The sequence below is a fragment of the Petromyzon marinus genome, chromosome 25 (assembly GCF_048934315.1).
Source record: "Petromyzon marinus isolate PM22_M1 ecotype Great Lakes invasive population chromosome 25, UKy_Petmar_22M1.pri1.0, whole genome shotgun sequence".
In the NCBI taxonomy this organism is placed as follows: Eukaryota; Metazoa; Chordata; class Hyperoartia; order Petromyzontiformes; family Petromyzontidae; genus Petromyzon; species Petromyzon marinus.
The window spans coordinates 7,759,922-7,776,081 of record NC_133691.1 but is presented as its reverse complement, the minus strand read 5'-3'; the positions used below and the strand labels follow the sequence as shown (position 1 = coordinate 7,776,081).

At 45.8% G+C, this 16,160-nt stretch overlaps 1 long non-coding RNA gene across 1 annotated transcript; it reads right to left on the bottom strand.

Annotated features, from left to right (window-relative positions):
* Positions 1 to 12,915: 12,915 nt before the first annotated feature.
* Positions 12,916 to 15,636, bottom strand: LOC142929107 (uncharacterized). Its single transcript, XR_012945263.1, has 2 exons — positions 15,549 to 15,636; positions 12,916 to 14,262 (listed from the first exon to the last, which is right to left on the bottom strand). It is a non-coding gene; the product is annotated as an uncharacterized LOC142929107 (long non-coding RNA).
* Positions 15,637 to 16,160: the final 524 nt, after the last annotated feature.

Below are 16,160 nucleotides of genomic sequence, written 5' to 3'. Positions count from 1 at the left end.
GTTCCATGAGGCCACTTCGCGTGACATCGCCGACCAAATGCCTCCGAGGAACGAACGCGCATAGCAGAATCCACGCGTGATCATCCATCCTATAGCAGGAGGGCCATTGCCTATGTACAAAATATGTGGGGTGATGGAGACTTACTCCAAATCAAGGCCCATGAGTGAGTGAATCTGTTTACCCTGTGTTTATTGTCTCGGACAGCATTTCATTATTTATGGAACGTTGACATTAAATGAAATGCAGGACATGTATGAAATTTATAATAATCATCATCATCATAATAACAGATGCATCCATCCAGATTGAAACATAGGCTCCTCCGTCTATACAGACCAGCGCTGCATTTCACTTCTGAGTCGCCTTAACCATAGCTGTCAATGCATCAATAATACATGGAGAGAATGGACATTTACGAAGACACACACTGCCCGACACGGCAAGAGACACACGCACACACACACACACGGACAGCAGCAGTTGATAAGCTCCCGGGGTAGAGAGATAGACGGGGGAGAGCATCAGCCCAGCCCAGTTGGAAGCCAAGTACATCGAGTCGTGCAAGCCGGCGAAGTACAGGGTGCTTCAAAAACAAATGTTAACACTTCGAAGAATTTGCAACAATTCTAGATATAGAACCAAAGAGTAATTTGCAACAACACCACGAGAAGTGTGACTCCCGGGCTCTGGAGAGCACCTGCAGAAGATTCCAGGCAATGCGTTGATAATGATGGCGAACAAGTGGGAGACGCTTTGACTTTTTTTTTGAAGCTATTAACGCGTATTTGTTATCACGCTACGGTGTATTATTATCCGTTCTTATCCCGTGAAAAAACGATAGTCCCGTATAAGTGTTAACATTTTTTTCTTGAAGCACCCTGTACAAGCCCACAGCCCACATGCTGCCGACAGCGATTGACGGTGTGACCAGTCAAGTCAGTTGAAATGGTGGGTTAAAGAACGTGTCCTGCAGGGCAGCGGTACCCAACCTTTATGGCACCAGGGACCGGTTTCGTGGAAGACAATTTTTTTTCACGGACCGGGGGGAGGGGTGTTGTCATCATTGGGTCTTTGCCCCTTTTCAAAGAAGCTCTGCAGCGACGTTTGTTTTTTAACTCATTGTGGCTACTAGGGGTTACAGCTTGTGGGCTTTATACCAACACTGTGACTGAGACAAGTGCGCAGTGCGGGAAAGAGGCGCGCACGGAAGTGGTGAATAATAAAATAATGAGGGCGGGCCACGCGCGGACTCACCGCTCTCACCTCCTGCTGTGCGGCCCGGTTCCTAAACGGGCATTTAATTCGTCTTGTCAATAGCTTCGCTCGCGAGGCTGTGGCGATACGCTGCCGCAGCGCGGAAGGTGCCGCGTGCCATTCCCCGACTCGCAATTGGTCACGGGTCAACCCTACGACGGAGTACTATGCGAAAATTTTAAAAAATATATATACGAACATGCCGTCACATGTTTAGATCGTTTCCTCTTGCTTGGGCACCGGCGGCGGTGTGGTGCGTCAGAAGGCTGTGACCTGCAATGCAGATGTCGCGCGGGTTCGATTCGATGTCTTGAAACGACGCTGCGAGTTTTATTAACCTCCCCCCCCGCCCACCGACCGCTGTCCACCCAACAGCATAAATGTGTACACCCACCGCCCGTTAGTCGACCGGCGTGTCGCATGTGGTGGGTAAAAGTGTGGGTGCTGTAGACGCCCACCTCTGCCAACACGTTTTGGCGAGCGTGAAAGAGTAGGCCAAATACCGTTTCGTGGATATCTCTAAAGCTCCCTCTGGTGGAGACCCTTCCACCATCACCTTGCAGGTTGTATGAAAATGTAAATGTATTTTCAACATACTGGCGAGCTTGCTCTAAGTATATATGGTCAAACACGCCCACGACTGATACGGCATGGGGAGGCCATGATCCAGCAATGTCTTCACAATGACATTGCTATTTATTTTATCTTTTTTTTAAAGGGCATTAAGGATGCAGTGAGTAAGCTTTAGTCTAAATAAGCTACGCGTGATGGATTTCATCCAATTACAGACGTCTCTAATCAGGACGCTACTGCAAAAGCAATGCATTAATCACAACACACCACTCGATCGGTGGCCATTAAAGAGAATCAATTCCACTGCGTAGGTTTTCATGCTGGTGCTGTACGGCTCTCTCTGATGTGTTGTTCGGCACGATGTCCGACGTTTCGCCCCATGTGCTGTGCACTCCTTCGGGAAGTTCCCGACGATATGAACATGCTTATTTGTGCATCATCAGCATCATCATCGTCGTCAGCCATGGTCAATCCACTGCTGGATGAAGGCTCCGCTAAGCCACGATCCTGCGATGTAATAATCCACGCAGCACCTGGGGACGAGCTGAATTCATCGCTCCGTCTCCCCGGGGAACGCTCTGCCGGAAACGTTCAATTCCTTGCCTGGCGCTCCACCTTTATTTACGAATCTCATGTTAATGATCGGCCACGGGGCTGTGGTTCGTCAACTTGTCTTTTCATTTAGAAGATCGGAAGGCCAAATTATTAATTTGGGTCAAATCACAGTCGCAGCGCATTGGGCTGGAGGGTACCAGCACAGTGGTGACGCTTGCGCGTCACAGCAAGAAGAGCCTGGGTTCTACTCCCAACTCGGACACCTTTCTGTGTGCAGGTTGTATGTTCTCTGCCTTGGTTTTCATGGGTTTCCTGCAGACTCTCGGGTTTTCCTCCGATAGCAAACCAAAAAAAAATCCATGCAATGTAAATGGTAATGAGCAGTTACATTGTATAGTAAAAAAAAAACATTAGCTGCACATTACTCAATGAGAATTACACATAGCAGAATCAGAATCCCGTTCTTTATTTACACTGGAGGAATCCCATGAGCTCAGAAGGTGTCCCGTAGAGGCGGCTCGGCGAGTTACGTCAACACGCATTAAATGTAACGATATTCGAGCGAAAATAGAGCAAACGTTAACAAAGTTGCTAAAACAAATACATCTAAATTCAGTGTGCAAGCACAAATCGCACAACTACATGAATTCCTGTCGATTTGTCAATACCAAATGCAAGCTTGGGCAAGGCAGCAAAACGACAGCAACAACAGTCCCAGACCACAGCAAGACGACAACAACAACAACAGTTCCACACAATGACATTGCCCATTAAAATGCCACCTGGCAATACCATCCTGATGAGAAAAGAGCGTTAAGACTCAGCGAGACCTTCCCGAGTAAAACAAGCATTATCATGTATTTTGCATGAATGATAATAATAATGATAGCTCATCATCCCTGCAGCGATTGAAACATAAGTAGCACTTCATTGTACGTCAACAATGTTTTATTTTGTAGTAGATAATTACTCAAATGTCGACTGGAGCCGGTTCAGTCGCAAACATAGAACAGGCTCGACTGAGCAGGAGCGACAACGTCAATCTGACAAAGATCGTAAGGATTACGTTGTTTTGAGCGTTGGTACATAAATAATGAACGTCCAGTCTCTTGCTGCCTTGCATATTAATCCGATAAATGGCTGTACCTCTCTGCCACCCACTCGTTCACGACTCACACGGCTCACACACCCGCCCGATTCTGTTTGCACGTTTTATCTGCGCTCCCTCCTGCAAAGGCATCCACATTGGAGGGTTCGTTTGTTCACCTACCACACCATGCAGGGAACAGCCACAACTTGGACCCACGTGGAAACAGAGGTCGTCGATTATAATTGTAACAGTCGATGAATCAACCTCATCCACTCGCCGTACCAGTAGCAGATAAACATTACGTTTCTAATCACGCGGTGGCAAAGTCCAATCCCTCTAAGGGTGAGATACCAGACTAAATTGAATGTGCTCTCCAAGCATCTTTAAGAAACACTGCAACGTCGCACATTCGACGGTCACCTATCTGCCCTGACCAAATTAACTGCCCACGACCCAGTGCGCTATGTTTGTTGTCCTTCCCCCGCACCCCCCCCCGATGAGCACGGCTGGCCACGTACGGCGCAAAAGAAGTTCAACGTACAACCGTGTGCGTGGTGTAACAGTCATTTCCGACACAGTAGATGTTCACGTATCTGAACTTTTTTCTCACACCCGCCTATACCTCGGTCGCCAGCGAGTCGGATATGCGACGTTGCGCCGCATGCACACCAATTCATTCATAATAAAGGTTTTTGGGTTAGATCGCGTTTATTTATAAATGTGTCGTAACCCTCCACCACCCGACACGGCCAATCAGCAAAAAAAGTAGTGAATTATTTGTCTTTTGTCAACGTGACACTTTTTTTGCTGATTGGCCGTGTCGGGTGGTGGAGGGTTACGACACATTTATAAATAAACGCGATCTAACCCAAAAACCTTTATTATGAATAATATTGGTCGTGAAAGCCTACGTGTTAAACACCAATTCATGTCGTGCGTTTGGCCTCCATAATTCGTCTTTGCACTCTTCCCTGCGTAACTCGCATCGCACCGGCCTGACATTCATGCACCGTGCCGAGTTTGACGAGGGGCAGCCCGTGCTCGAGACTAACCATGGAGTGGCAGCCAAAGGGAGGGCATCACCCCGCGGAGACGTAGCGACCGAATCCGGTTCCTTCGGGTTTCATCACCTCGCGAGACTGCAATGGTTGGCGACAACGTTTGCCGGATGACAGCCTTCATCCAGCAGTGGATGGATCATGGCTGATCATGACAATTAATAATTACGTGTGTTGAGTGATGCTGTAACGTGTAAATGCGTGTACCGGATGTGCGGTCATAGGCACAGCAGCACGAGGCCACGTTTTCTTCACCACTAAGCTTATAACCACTTTCTTTTTTTAATGCAAACGACATTTTAAATAAATACTTTTTGAATGGCTTCGTCTTGACAAAATAAAAACTTGGTGAAATTGATTTGGTTTTCTGGGAGGCAAGTTAACAATATTAGATACTGTTTGACGTCACACTTTACAGGAGTTAGGGATTTACTGGAAACAATAAACGATATACTGAAAAACTCTTGTCTAAAACTGAAAAGTAAAGTATTTTTTTTTATATTTTATCAGGTAAGGCCCACTGAGCTAAAAAGCTATTTTCAGAAGCGGCCTGGCCACAAATTATAGCTCAACGAATTGGCTTATCACGTGAAATTCTAGATTTAAAGCTTTCGTGACTGCAAGGATCCATACTCTTTGGTTCTATTCGGTAAAGTCACGTAAAAAACAACAAAAAAGAAAAACATATCCAGCGCTGTCCTCTAGACAGTCTGGTCCCTTCACCTGATGAAGGCCACTTGTGTTGTGGCCGAAACGTCGTGAATTTTTTTTATTTTTTGTTGTTTTTTATCACGTGAAAGTTTATTGCAGCCTAATAAATGTGGAGGGAAAAACCAGAGGGACCGGAGAGAAATGAACGCGACTATGGGGAGAACATGCAAACCCAAAACATACTTCAGGATCGAACCCACGCCCTCCTGCATACCGGATGAGGTAGTTAACATCTCGCCACCGTGGCGACCCGATTACCAACAACTCAATATCCATGGGACGCATATAGGTTCCCTGATAATTATTATCCTCAACCATAGACTTCCTGTATCCGTGATCATCTCATGCTTTCCCAATCCTGCTTTGTGGAACAGCTTCCTGTTATCCAGATGGTTTTCGTAAATAAGAGGAGCTAATCGAAATCGTTATTCCATTATCCACGGATGAGTGGAGTAAATTCACGAGAAGATCCGCGATGTGTGTCTCGCACACCACCGCGGATGAGGGGAGTTCTACTCTAGAGCTGTTGGCAGTCTCGGCTGGCACAAATACAAATAATGCATTCTTGTGCCCTAGTTAGTGCAGGTAAGCCAGAGGAAATCGTTCGGCTTTAGCCTAGAGGGTTGACTGATTATATCTGTACCCGTGGCTTGTTTGACAAAAAAACAACAACCCAGAGCTGCCCAACAGTGCAATTACAGCCATTACCGTGCCATTAAAAAACATGGTACCTGTTTCTGTGTCTGGGTGTATGTGGCAGAATTTTTTTTTTCACATTGCTCTATAAACCCAGTGCCCTTCGATCGCAGCCCATGATATACGCCAATGGTCACTCGTATCTAAATCTGTACCTAGACTTCCATCAGGTCAGGTAAAGGCGCAGCCCCGCAATTGCTTGCTCACGCCACTGCTGATGGAAGGGCTTCCACGAGAGAGAGCTCAAGATAGCGCCTCTCTGGAGGGTATTTGGCCTAAATTCTGACTTAAAAACTTTCGTGACTGCAGGAATTCATAGTCCTGGTTTCTGTCGGTAAAGTCACGTAGATAGAAAATAAAATAAAATTCAAGTAATAAATGTTCTCTTCCGCGCTGGGCAGACGTCTTGGAAGGGGCGCGAGTCTCCACACTTGACCCCACCGCATGTGTCGACCTGTCGATTGACCGTGGCGCACCCATTTGTACTACTGGGTGAAGAGGTGTTGTGGGGTGGGTCGATGAAACATAAAGTGCCGCGTCTGGAGATCAAAGCGGCAACTTCTGAAGTGCAAGTCGAGCAGTGTAAAGGGGGTGCCCAGGACGAGTTGGGATTTAAATCACCACTGATGTTGGCCGTGGCCGGGAAGAAAACTCAGATCGGCGGGTTCACGGCGCTCCGTGCTAACCATTGCCCCACCACTCCACTCACCCCTCCCCCCACCCCGCTAGATCAGCTTATTGTCTTAATATCTGTACAATTTGCCACGCCACTTACAGATGTGCATGTACAGTGAGGGAAAAAAGTATTTTATCCCCTGCTGATTTTGTACTTTTGCCCACTGACAAAGAAATGATCAGTCTATAATTTTAATGGTAGGTTTATTTGAACAGTGAGAGACAGAATAACAACAAAAATAATCCAGAAAAATGCATGTCAAAAAATGTATGAATTGATTTGCATTTTAATGAGGAAAAAGAGTATTTGACCCCCTCTCAATCAGAAAGATGTCTGGGTCCCAGGTGTCTTTTATACAGGTAACGAGCTGAAATTAGGAGCACACTCTTAAAGGGAGTGCTCCTAATCTCAGCTTGTTACCTGTATAAAAAGCACCTGTCCACAGAAGCAATCAATCAATCAGATTCCAAACTTTCCACCATGGCCAAGACCAAAGAGCTCCCCAAGGATGTCAGGGACAAGATTGTAGACCTACACAAGGCTGGAATGGGCTACAAGACCATTGCCAAGCAGCTTGGTGAGAAGGTGACAACAGTTGGTGCGATTATTCGCAAATGTAAGAAACACAAAATAACTGTCAATCTCCCTCGGCCTGGGGCTCCATGCAAGATTTCACCTCGTGGAGTTGCAATGATCATGAGAACGGTGAGAAATCAGCCCAGAACTACACGGGAGGATCTTGTCAATGATCTCAAGGCAGCTGGGAACATCGTCACCAATAAAACAATTGGTAACACACTACGCCGTGAAGGACTGAAATCCTGCAGCCCCCGCAAGGCCCTCCTGCTCAAGAAAGCGCATATACATGCCGGTCTGAAGTTTGTCATTGACCATCTGAATGATTCAGAGGACAACTGTGTGAAAGTGTTGTGGTCAGATGAGACCAAAATGGAGCTCTTTGGCATAAACTCAACTCGCCGTGTTTGGAGGAGAAGGAATGCTGCCTATGACCCCAAGAACACCATCCCCACAATGACCCAAAACACACGGCCAAGGCAACAAAGGAGTAGCTCAAGAAGAAGCACATTAAGGTCCTGGAGTGGCCTAGCCAGTCTCCAGAACTTAATCCCATAGAAAATCTGTGGAGGGAGCTGAAGGTTCGAGTTGCCAAACGTCAGCCTCGAAACCTTAATGACTTGGAGAAGATCTGCAAAGAGGAGTGGGACAAAATCCCTCCTGAGATGTGTGCAAACCTGGTGGCCAACTACAAGAAACGTCTGACCTCTGTAATTGCCAACAAGGGTTTTGTCACCAAGTACTAAATCATGTTTTGCAGAGGGGTCAAATACTTATTTCCCTCATTAAATGCAAATAATTTTTTTAAATTTTTTTACATGCGTTTTCGGGATTTTGTTGTTGTTATTCTGTCTCTCGCTGTTCAAATATACCTACCATTAAATTATAGACTGTTAATTTCTTTGTCAGTGGGCAAACGTACAAAATCAGCAGGGGATCAAATACTTTTTTTCCCTCACTGTATTTCATGGGCTGGAAATAGATGATCATCATTAACACATCCTGCCTCGTCGCTGCAAGGCAGTGTGAGGCAGTGTAATGTGTAAAGGGAAAACAAAACCTGCTTCGGGATTTTTGTTGGGTTAGATTGTGCAAATATTAGATCGCGTAAATATAACGACACATTTATATTTAGGCGATCTAACCCCCCCCCTCCCCCCCAATAAATAAATCCACGTCTATTATGAGTCACTGTTGCGTCACCTGTGTTGTGTCGTGCATTCCCCCTGCCTCAAAGAACCCTGCCTTAGCACTGACAATGACTCCTCTGGTATTCCACAAAACACACGTTTTGAAAACACAACTCCTGCAATTATTCTCAGGAATAATCAAAATTGAATGTATCCGTAAAAGAAAGCCCATCATCATCATCAACAACAACAAAAAGACAACAACCCCAGGCACAACATGTCCTGGATTATGAGCATAGAGTGGCAAGCAAAGGAGGTAACACACCCCCGGAGCACGTCCACGTGTGAGATGGAGTGATATAATCGTCTCGAGTGTCGGAACTATATGGATCGTTGCATCGCGCGAGACCATGCGAGAGTTGGCGAGACGGATTGGAGGGGTGGGGTGGGGACTTCATCCACCAGTAGATAGATCACGACTAATTGTGACAATGATTTTAAAAAAATTGTCGCCCAAAACTTGTGCCCGGGGTCGATTAAGTAATACAAATCTGGTCTAACACGCACCACACACACACACAGGTCTAACACACACACACACTGGTCTGATACACACACACACACACTGGTCTAACACACACACACTGATCTAACAGACACACACACACACACTGGTCTAGCACACACACACACACTGGTTTAACACACACACACACTGGTCTAACACACACACACACACTGGTCTAATACACACACAGACACTGGTTTAACACACACACACAGGTCTAACACACACACACACACTGGTCTAACACACACACACACTGGTCTAACACACACACGCACACACTGGTCTATTACACACACACACACTGTTCTAACACACACACTAGTCTAACACACACAGGTCTAACACACACACACACACTGGTCTAACACACACACAGACACTGGTCTAACACACACACAGACACTGCTCTAACACACACACACTGGTCTAACACACACACACACTGGTCTAACACACACACACTGGTCTAACACACACACACACTGGTCTAACCCACACACACACACTGGTCTAACACACACACACACACTGGTCTAATACACACACATGCTGGTCTAATACACACACACTGGTTTAATACACACACACACACACTGGTCTAACACACACACACTGGTCTAACACACACACACTGGTTTAACACACACACGCACTAGTCCAACACACACACTGGTCTAAATCACACACTGGTCTAACACACACTAGTCTAATACACACACACACTGGTCTAACACACACACACACACTGGTTTAACACACACACACTGGTCTAACACACACACTGGTTTAACACACACACACTGGTTTTATACACACTAGTCTAATACACACACACACACTGGTCTAACACACACACTGGTTTAACACACACACACTGGTCTTATACACACTAGTCTAATACACACACACACACTGGTCTAACACACACACACTGGTCTAACACACACGCACACACTGGACTGTGAGACGTATCACAAACTCTTGTTTTCGAATATATCGGGGGGGGGGGGGGGGGGAGTGCATCCTATGATGCGGAGAATGCGGTAACATCACCACCACCACACCAACAATTGTAGGACCACCACAACGGCACCACCACCACCACAAGAAAAGCAATACAATTCCGTCGATACGTGTCCGAACAATTCCGCTAATCTGAACGGGCCGATTCAACCTCCAGCATCTTTTTTCTTGCATTCGTTTTTTTTACTTTGTCCTGGCTGAACGAGCTCGGATTTGGCTACCTGCAGGTGCGGTGCGCACCGCAGCTCCGTGAATCACGAAGGGGGGAGCGCAAATGAGCAAGGATGTGCGATGGAAGCTCTGGCGGTGGTGGTGGTGTCGGTGGTTGTGGTGGTGGTGGTGGTTGTCGTGGTGGTGGATGTTGGTGGTGGAGAGTGGGGAGGGGGCGTGGGGGAGGTAATGGAGGACTAGGGTAGGGTTTAATTAATTAAGGTCGCTAAAAAATTCAGCCCAGCTGTTAGGGGGAGCTGGCGAAAAGCCCAAGTGAATTTGCAAAAAAGAAGGTTACCGTGTGCCTGTGTATAAACAATTGACAAATGGAAACTCTTAACTCTTTCCTCTCCCGCAGTTTAGATTTTAAGTTTGACACGGTCTTCCTTCGCCGTTTTGTCATCTCGCGCGGTCTGAAACTTCAGCACGGACAATAACGGGACGTCGACTTTGCTCTCCCTGGCTGCTGTGGTGAAATGGGCGGTTTGCAGTCCAGAGGTCGATCTTCCGGCGCGGCAATTAAAACAATGGGCAGATTTAAAAAAGACAAATTCCCGCCAGCTCTGGCCACCCAGCTTGCATGAATGGGTCCGTCACAGCTCGTCGATTGGCAATATCGCGCGTGGTGGGGTAAAGTGTGGGTACTTGCCACCACTTCAAAAGCATGCTGCTAGCGTGGAAGAGTAGGCCAAATACCCTTCCGTGGGGGCGGCGGGGAGGGTGGGTGGGGGGCTCACAGGAGCTATCTCGTGCGGAGGCCCTTCTGCCAGCATTGGCGTGAGCTGACAATTGCGAGGGCTGCACTTTTAACTTTGGGATACATTTGCATTCAAAGTGTCTCTCTTGCTCAAGTGAGCAATGCGCGGCTCTTTGCTCCGTTGGTGGCCCTGGGCCAGTGCTGTAAGTTACACATTCCTCTGCTACGAACCGGTTTCTCCACTAGACAATTTACTTCCCACAAAAAAATTGGAACTCACGAAACTCCGGAGGGATGACTTGGCTGATTTATATTGAAGATCCATTCAGCATTTATTGAAGGAAATAACCTGAATGAAAAAAAAATGTTATTCTCATTTTTTTATATACGGTATTTGGGAAGCCTTAATGAGTCTTAAAGTGCACAGAGACAAGTAAGTAACCCGTCTTCAGGACTGTCTCTGCAGTATCTCAATGCATCTTTGATGTATCTTTAGACATTGGGATCTGTGGGTGTGTGGTGATTGCTCACTGCGCTGTGAATGCCAATAACCTGAGTTTGACTCCCGGTCATGGAAAACATCTGCTGTAAGTGGTGTCTGGACCTATGCTGTGCTCAGGTCGATTCAGCCTTTAATTAATAACTTCAATGTGTACGTAGTGCAGTGCGTAAACATCAGTAATATAACGAGAAATGGTGGCTGTTTATTTTTTTATGTTGAACTTGACTTAAAACTTTCGTGACTGCAGGAATTCACATTCTTTGGGTCTTTCGGTAAAGTCACGTAGATAGGTTGAAAGAAAATAACAATTTTTCTCACAAAAAACGACGACGTTTCGATCACAACACAAGCGATCGTCATGATGACGTGACTTTACCGAAAGACCCAGATAACATATATATGTTGAACTTCTTTCGCAATGTACTTCGTGAACCGTGCTAATCGGAGGTGCGGGGAAGGACAACACAAAGCAGTTCTAAAGAAATGTGTTTGTGTGGTTCTGGCCACACCTCCCCTCTCATGTGCAGTGCTGGCCTTAATAGGTGCTCGCTAACAGCATTGGCCAAATAGTCCACAAGAGTCCTGTATACATGGGGGGCGGGGTAGATCTTTGTCTTTGTATGCACGCGGACATTATTTATATACGTGAAGCTTTGAGAGTTGATTAAAGTGATTAATTGCTTTCTTCATCTGTTAAAAGCGTCTACGAGCATTTGATTAAAGCCTTTAAAAATTGTGGCAGCTCTCCAGAATTGCTGACTTTCTGTGGCACTTGATACTCTGTTTTTTAATCATAATCACCCCTCTGAAAATGCTTGCAGATTTCTCCAGCGCACGGGCCGCGGAGCCGGCAAAAGTGTACGCCTGTGTGGGCGAGTGGATTACAATGTGTGCTTCATTTAACCAGGGGGCTTCATGGCCAAGACGGGATGCTCCTGCCCTAGTCCCAAATGATTCGTGCGTGGCTTTGAAATCCAGGGGGGAGTTTCCGGTTAGAGTTGACCTCCCGGCGTGGCAGTTTAAACAACGGGGCAACTTTCATGCAATCTCTGTCTCTCTCTCTCTCTCGATTGTGACGGTGGTGTTAACGTGTGAGTGCACGCCCACCTTTTACTACAAGGTATCTCGTCAATGTGGAAGAGTAGGCCAATACCCACTCGAGGAGGGTGGGGCTCTCCAGAACTCCCCTCGGGCGTATGCCCTTCTGCCAGCAGTAGCATGAGTAAGCAATTGCAGGGCTGCACCTTTACGGGGTTTTTTTTTACCCCTTAACGAGGGCTTTCTTTTCACCTGTGTCTGGGACCTTTCGCCAATTATAGCTTAACGAGCAAGAGCGTGTTAACATGCAGTGTACTGTTTGAATGCACCCTTATAGCTGGGGTCATGAAGTCTCGAGAACAGAGCTTTAAATGAGTGTGCACACTCGTCCAAGATTCTTGACTTGTCCATGTTGTTTCCCTAACGTCGCGGTGTTTGTTAGAAGGTGATTAGCACACAGGTAATGGCACTTCAACTCATCCCGACACGGCCCCGAATTCTACATTTACAAGGGCCCCAGCACTGCACGAACACAATGGAAAGAAACGCACATCTAATTGATGAAACATTTATACTGCATCAAATATATCAAATGGATTCAAAATAAGAAATGAGCACAGTGGATGTGATGAGAGAAAAGGCACAGAAGTACACAGAGAGTAATGAAACAGATAATAGGCTGCATTATATATGCTCTGTCTTAATGTCTTCATCATCATCAATCATGGTAAATCCACTGCTGGATGGAGGCCTTCGCAAGTTGCCGCCTCTGACGATCCTGTGATGTAATAATAAATCAAGGACCAGCACGTGAACTGATTTCATTGCTCCATCTCCTCTGTTTATGTGCTCTCTCTCGACAGTGTTCCATTCCTTGGTTGATCCTTGATTTCTTTTAGATTCCTGAACATTCTTGGATCATCGGCCATCGTCATTACTAGCAATCTGTCATACCTACGCGTGCTGGATTAAGGGTAATAAATTTAAACTAATAAAAAAATATATAAACAGTTAAGGGTTTGTTTCTTTGCCAAAATAAAATACATCTTTAAGACATTCACCCAGTTGCACAGATGATGATTCAAAGGCAATTTGCTTGATGGACTGATCAAACTCGGAGAAATCAAAACTTGTTCCTGGTTTTCCTTCTTCATAAATTATCCTGGAACAGATTCTGCAAAAAATCCAGTCGGATGTTGAATGACATGGTTATTTTATTTTGGTCGTGAGATAATAATCATTAATTTTTATATTGATCAGATTATCCCCTAATACTACACACGTGCACGTAAGTGTGTGTTTGTGTGCCACATGCATGAGCCGTGCGTATTAGGGATTAAATAATCACAGTCTCACCCAGATGGCATGCACACCAACGCAGCTAGGATTCGCACAAACAGCGGTCGGCGAATCGCAGCAGTGAAACACCATCCAATTTGTTTGGTTGAATTATTGCCGGAGGCTTCTCGACACGTAACTGGACTTCCCGTCTTTATTTAATGCACGAGTATTTTCAACTCAAAAAATATATTTTGCAACTTATTTTCATTATACAAGGCGCCATGCCAGTTCAGATCTTCGTTTACCAGAAGCCATGGAGTGTTTGAAACAATGCATATTGTGCCATGACTACGCCTGTGTTAATTATGTTTGCGTTTATTTTTGAGTAGGACGCTTTGCCCTCACGTTAGGGAATGAGTTTGAGATTTAAAATGTTCATATTTTGGATTTTGAGGGCAATTTTACATATGTTTGTGTTTTCGGATCATTTGCACGTGTGCTAATTAAAAACAATGTTGCACTAATACTAGTGACGTCATCCGATGCCACGTGGCATCACTTTTTGACAGGAGAATCGCAGAAGTGGCACCATGAAAGCGCTGTAGTGTTTTCGGATGGATCTGAAAAAAGAGTTCAAAACGTCATATCAGGCCCTATTTTTATTTTATTTCATCCATACATCTGGAACGCGTTCCTACTTCATATGTTTGAGCATTCTCCGAGGCTTATTGCCACTTGAAAATTTTACTCAAAATTGAAATGGCCAAACATCCCAAATAGGACCATCCTATGAGAATAGTTTGAAACTCAAGGATGTATTTTGGGCAACCACGTGACCAGGTCCACAGTGCAGTGCTCACACAACTCCACATCTCTGTTTACACACGGTGACGTGACCCAGCGGTAGTTTTGCCGCAGAGGTACGAGATTCGAATCCAGTGGCCACCCTGACTAATTCTCTACAGGTCTGTTAACCATAAAACTACTACTCGCTGTCCGCTTCATATTGAACATTCAAGATCCCGTGATGTCATTTGCAAAAGAAGGACATTGTGTGCCAGCGTCATGGTCCAAATTTAAAAAAGAAAATACCCGCAAGTTACTTATTGTAGATTATACATGGTAATCATTGTCCCCTCCCGCAAAAAAACTTAGCAGGACCATCCTGAAAAAAAGCATTGAGACCCGGCCTGGCTTTCCAGGTTAACAATCGTAATAATATACACGTTAATTTATATATATATACACTAAGCCCTCTTGTTCTCTGAACCATGTGTTCCTCTTTCTGTCTCTCAGTGTTGGTTACAGCATGCATCTCTCCATGCTTTGTGTAATTTAGAGCTATTGTTCTATTTTCTATGTTGGTGCTCCTGTTTCTGACCCATGTGGCATCGCGTGTGGATCGGGGTTCCACGCATTCCACCTGGCGAATTCAAACAAATGGTCCTACGTACATTTGGAGAATGCGGTTTGTGTAATGTATCCCTTTTTACTACATTCATCAAAACCGTGACTCCAAATTGGACCTGGTTTGCAGCCCTATAAGTGGTGTTGCTATTATCTGGTAATCTTGATTCATTGCCAGGAAACCAGTCTCTCTACATGTAGAAAAATCACTCCACTAAGTGTTGCGACCTTGCAAGATGAACCTCAGTTTCTTGTCACGAGGACGATGATGACAATAATGATGATACATTTATGATGATGGCAGTGATATCAATAAATTAATGATGACATTAATTAATATGTTAAAATGATGATGAAGACGACGATAATTATCAACACAAGAGGAATTCTTCATGCAGATCACGATAGCAAGCATTTGCCACTCCAATGCCCACGGGAGGTGAAAAGTTACATTTTTCAAAGCAGCGCATCCTCAATTAGCTAACACGGCGCAATGTACCTCGATTTTCTGCGCCTCCACCTGCATCCCGCGCGCCCCGAGTCTTCTCCGTGTGCGACGCATGCGGTGTCTTGTCACGCGAACCTCTATGGGGAAGTGACATGCGCGCACCGCTGTGGGTTGGTGTCATTGCCAAATTAACCAAGCTGCGTTGTAAATACTATAAATACCACGCTGCACATTTGATCAGGAGGGGCGCGACTTAGCGGGCGCAGCGGCTAGTGCTGTCGACCTGGCGACCCGAGTTCGGTTACTAGGCCATGGCTAACATTGATCGTGAGCGATAACTTGATTCAGTGCTGGGCCTCCCTTAGGTGGAGAGTGATACTTGAATCAGTGCTGGGCCTCCCTTAGGTGGAGAGTGATACTTGAACCAATCATGGGCCAATCCTAGGTGGGGATGTGATACTTGAACCAATCATGGGCCTCTCCTAGGTGGGGATGTGATACTTGAACCAATCATGGGCCTCTCCTAGGTGGAGAGTGATACTTGAACCAGTCCTGGGCCTCCCCTAGGTGGGGAGTGATACTTGAATCAGTGCTGGGCCTCCCTTAGGTGGAGAGTGATACTTGAACCAATCATGGGCCAATCCTAGGTGGGGATGTGATACT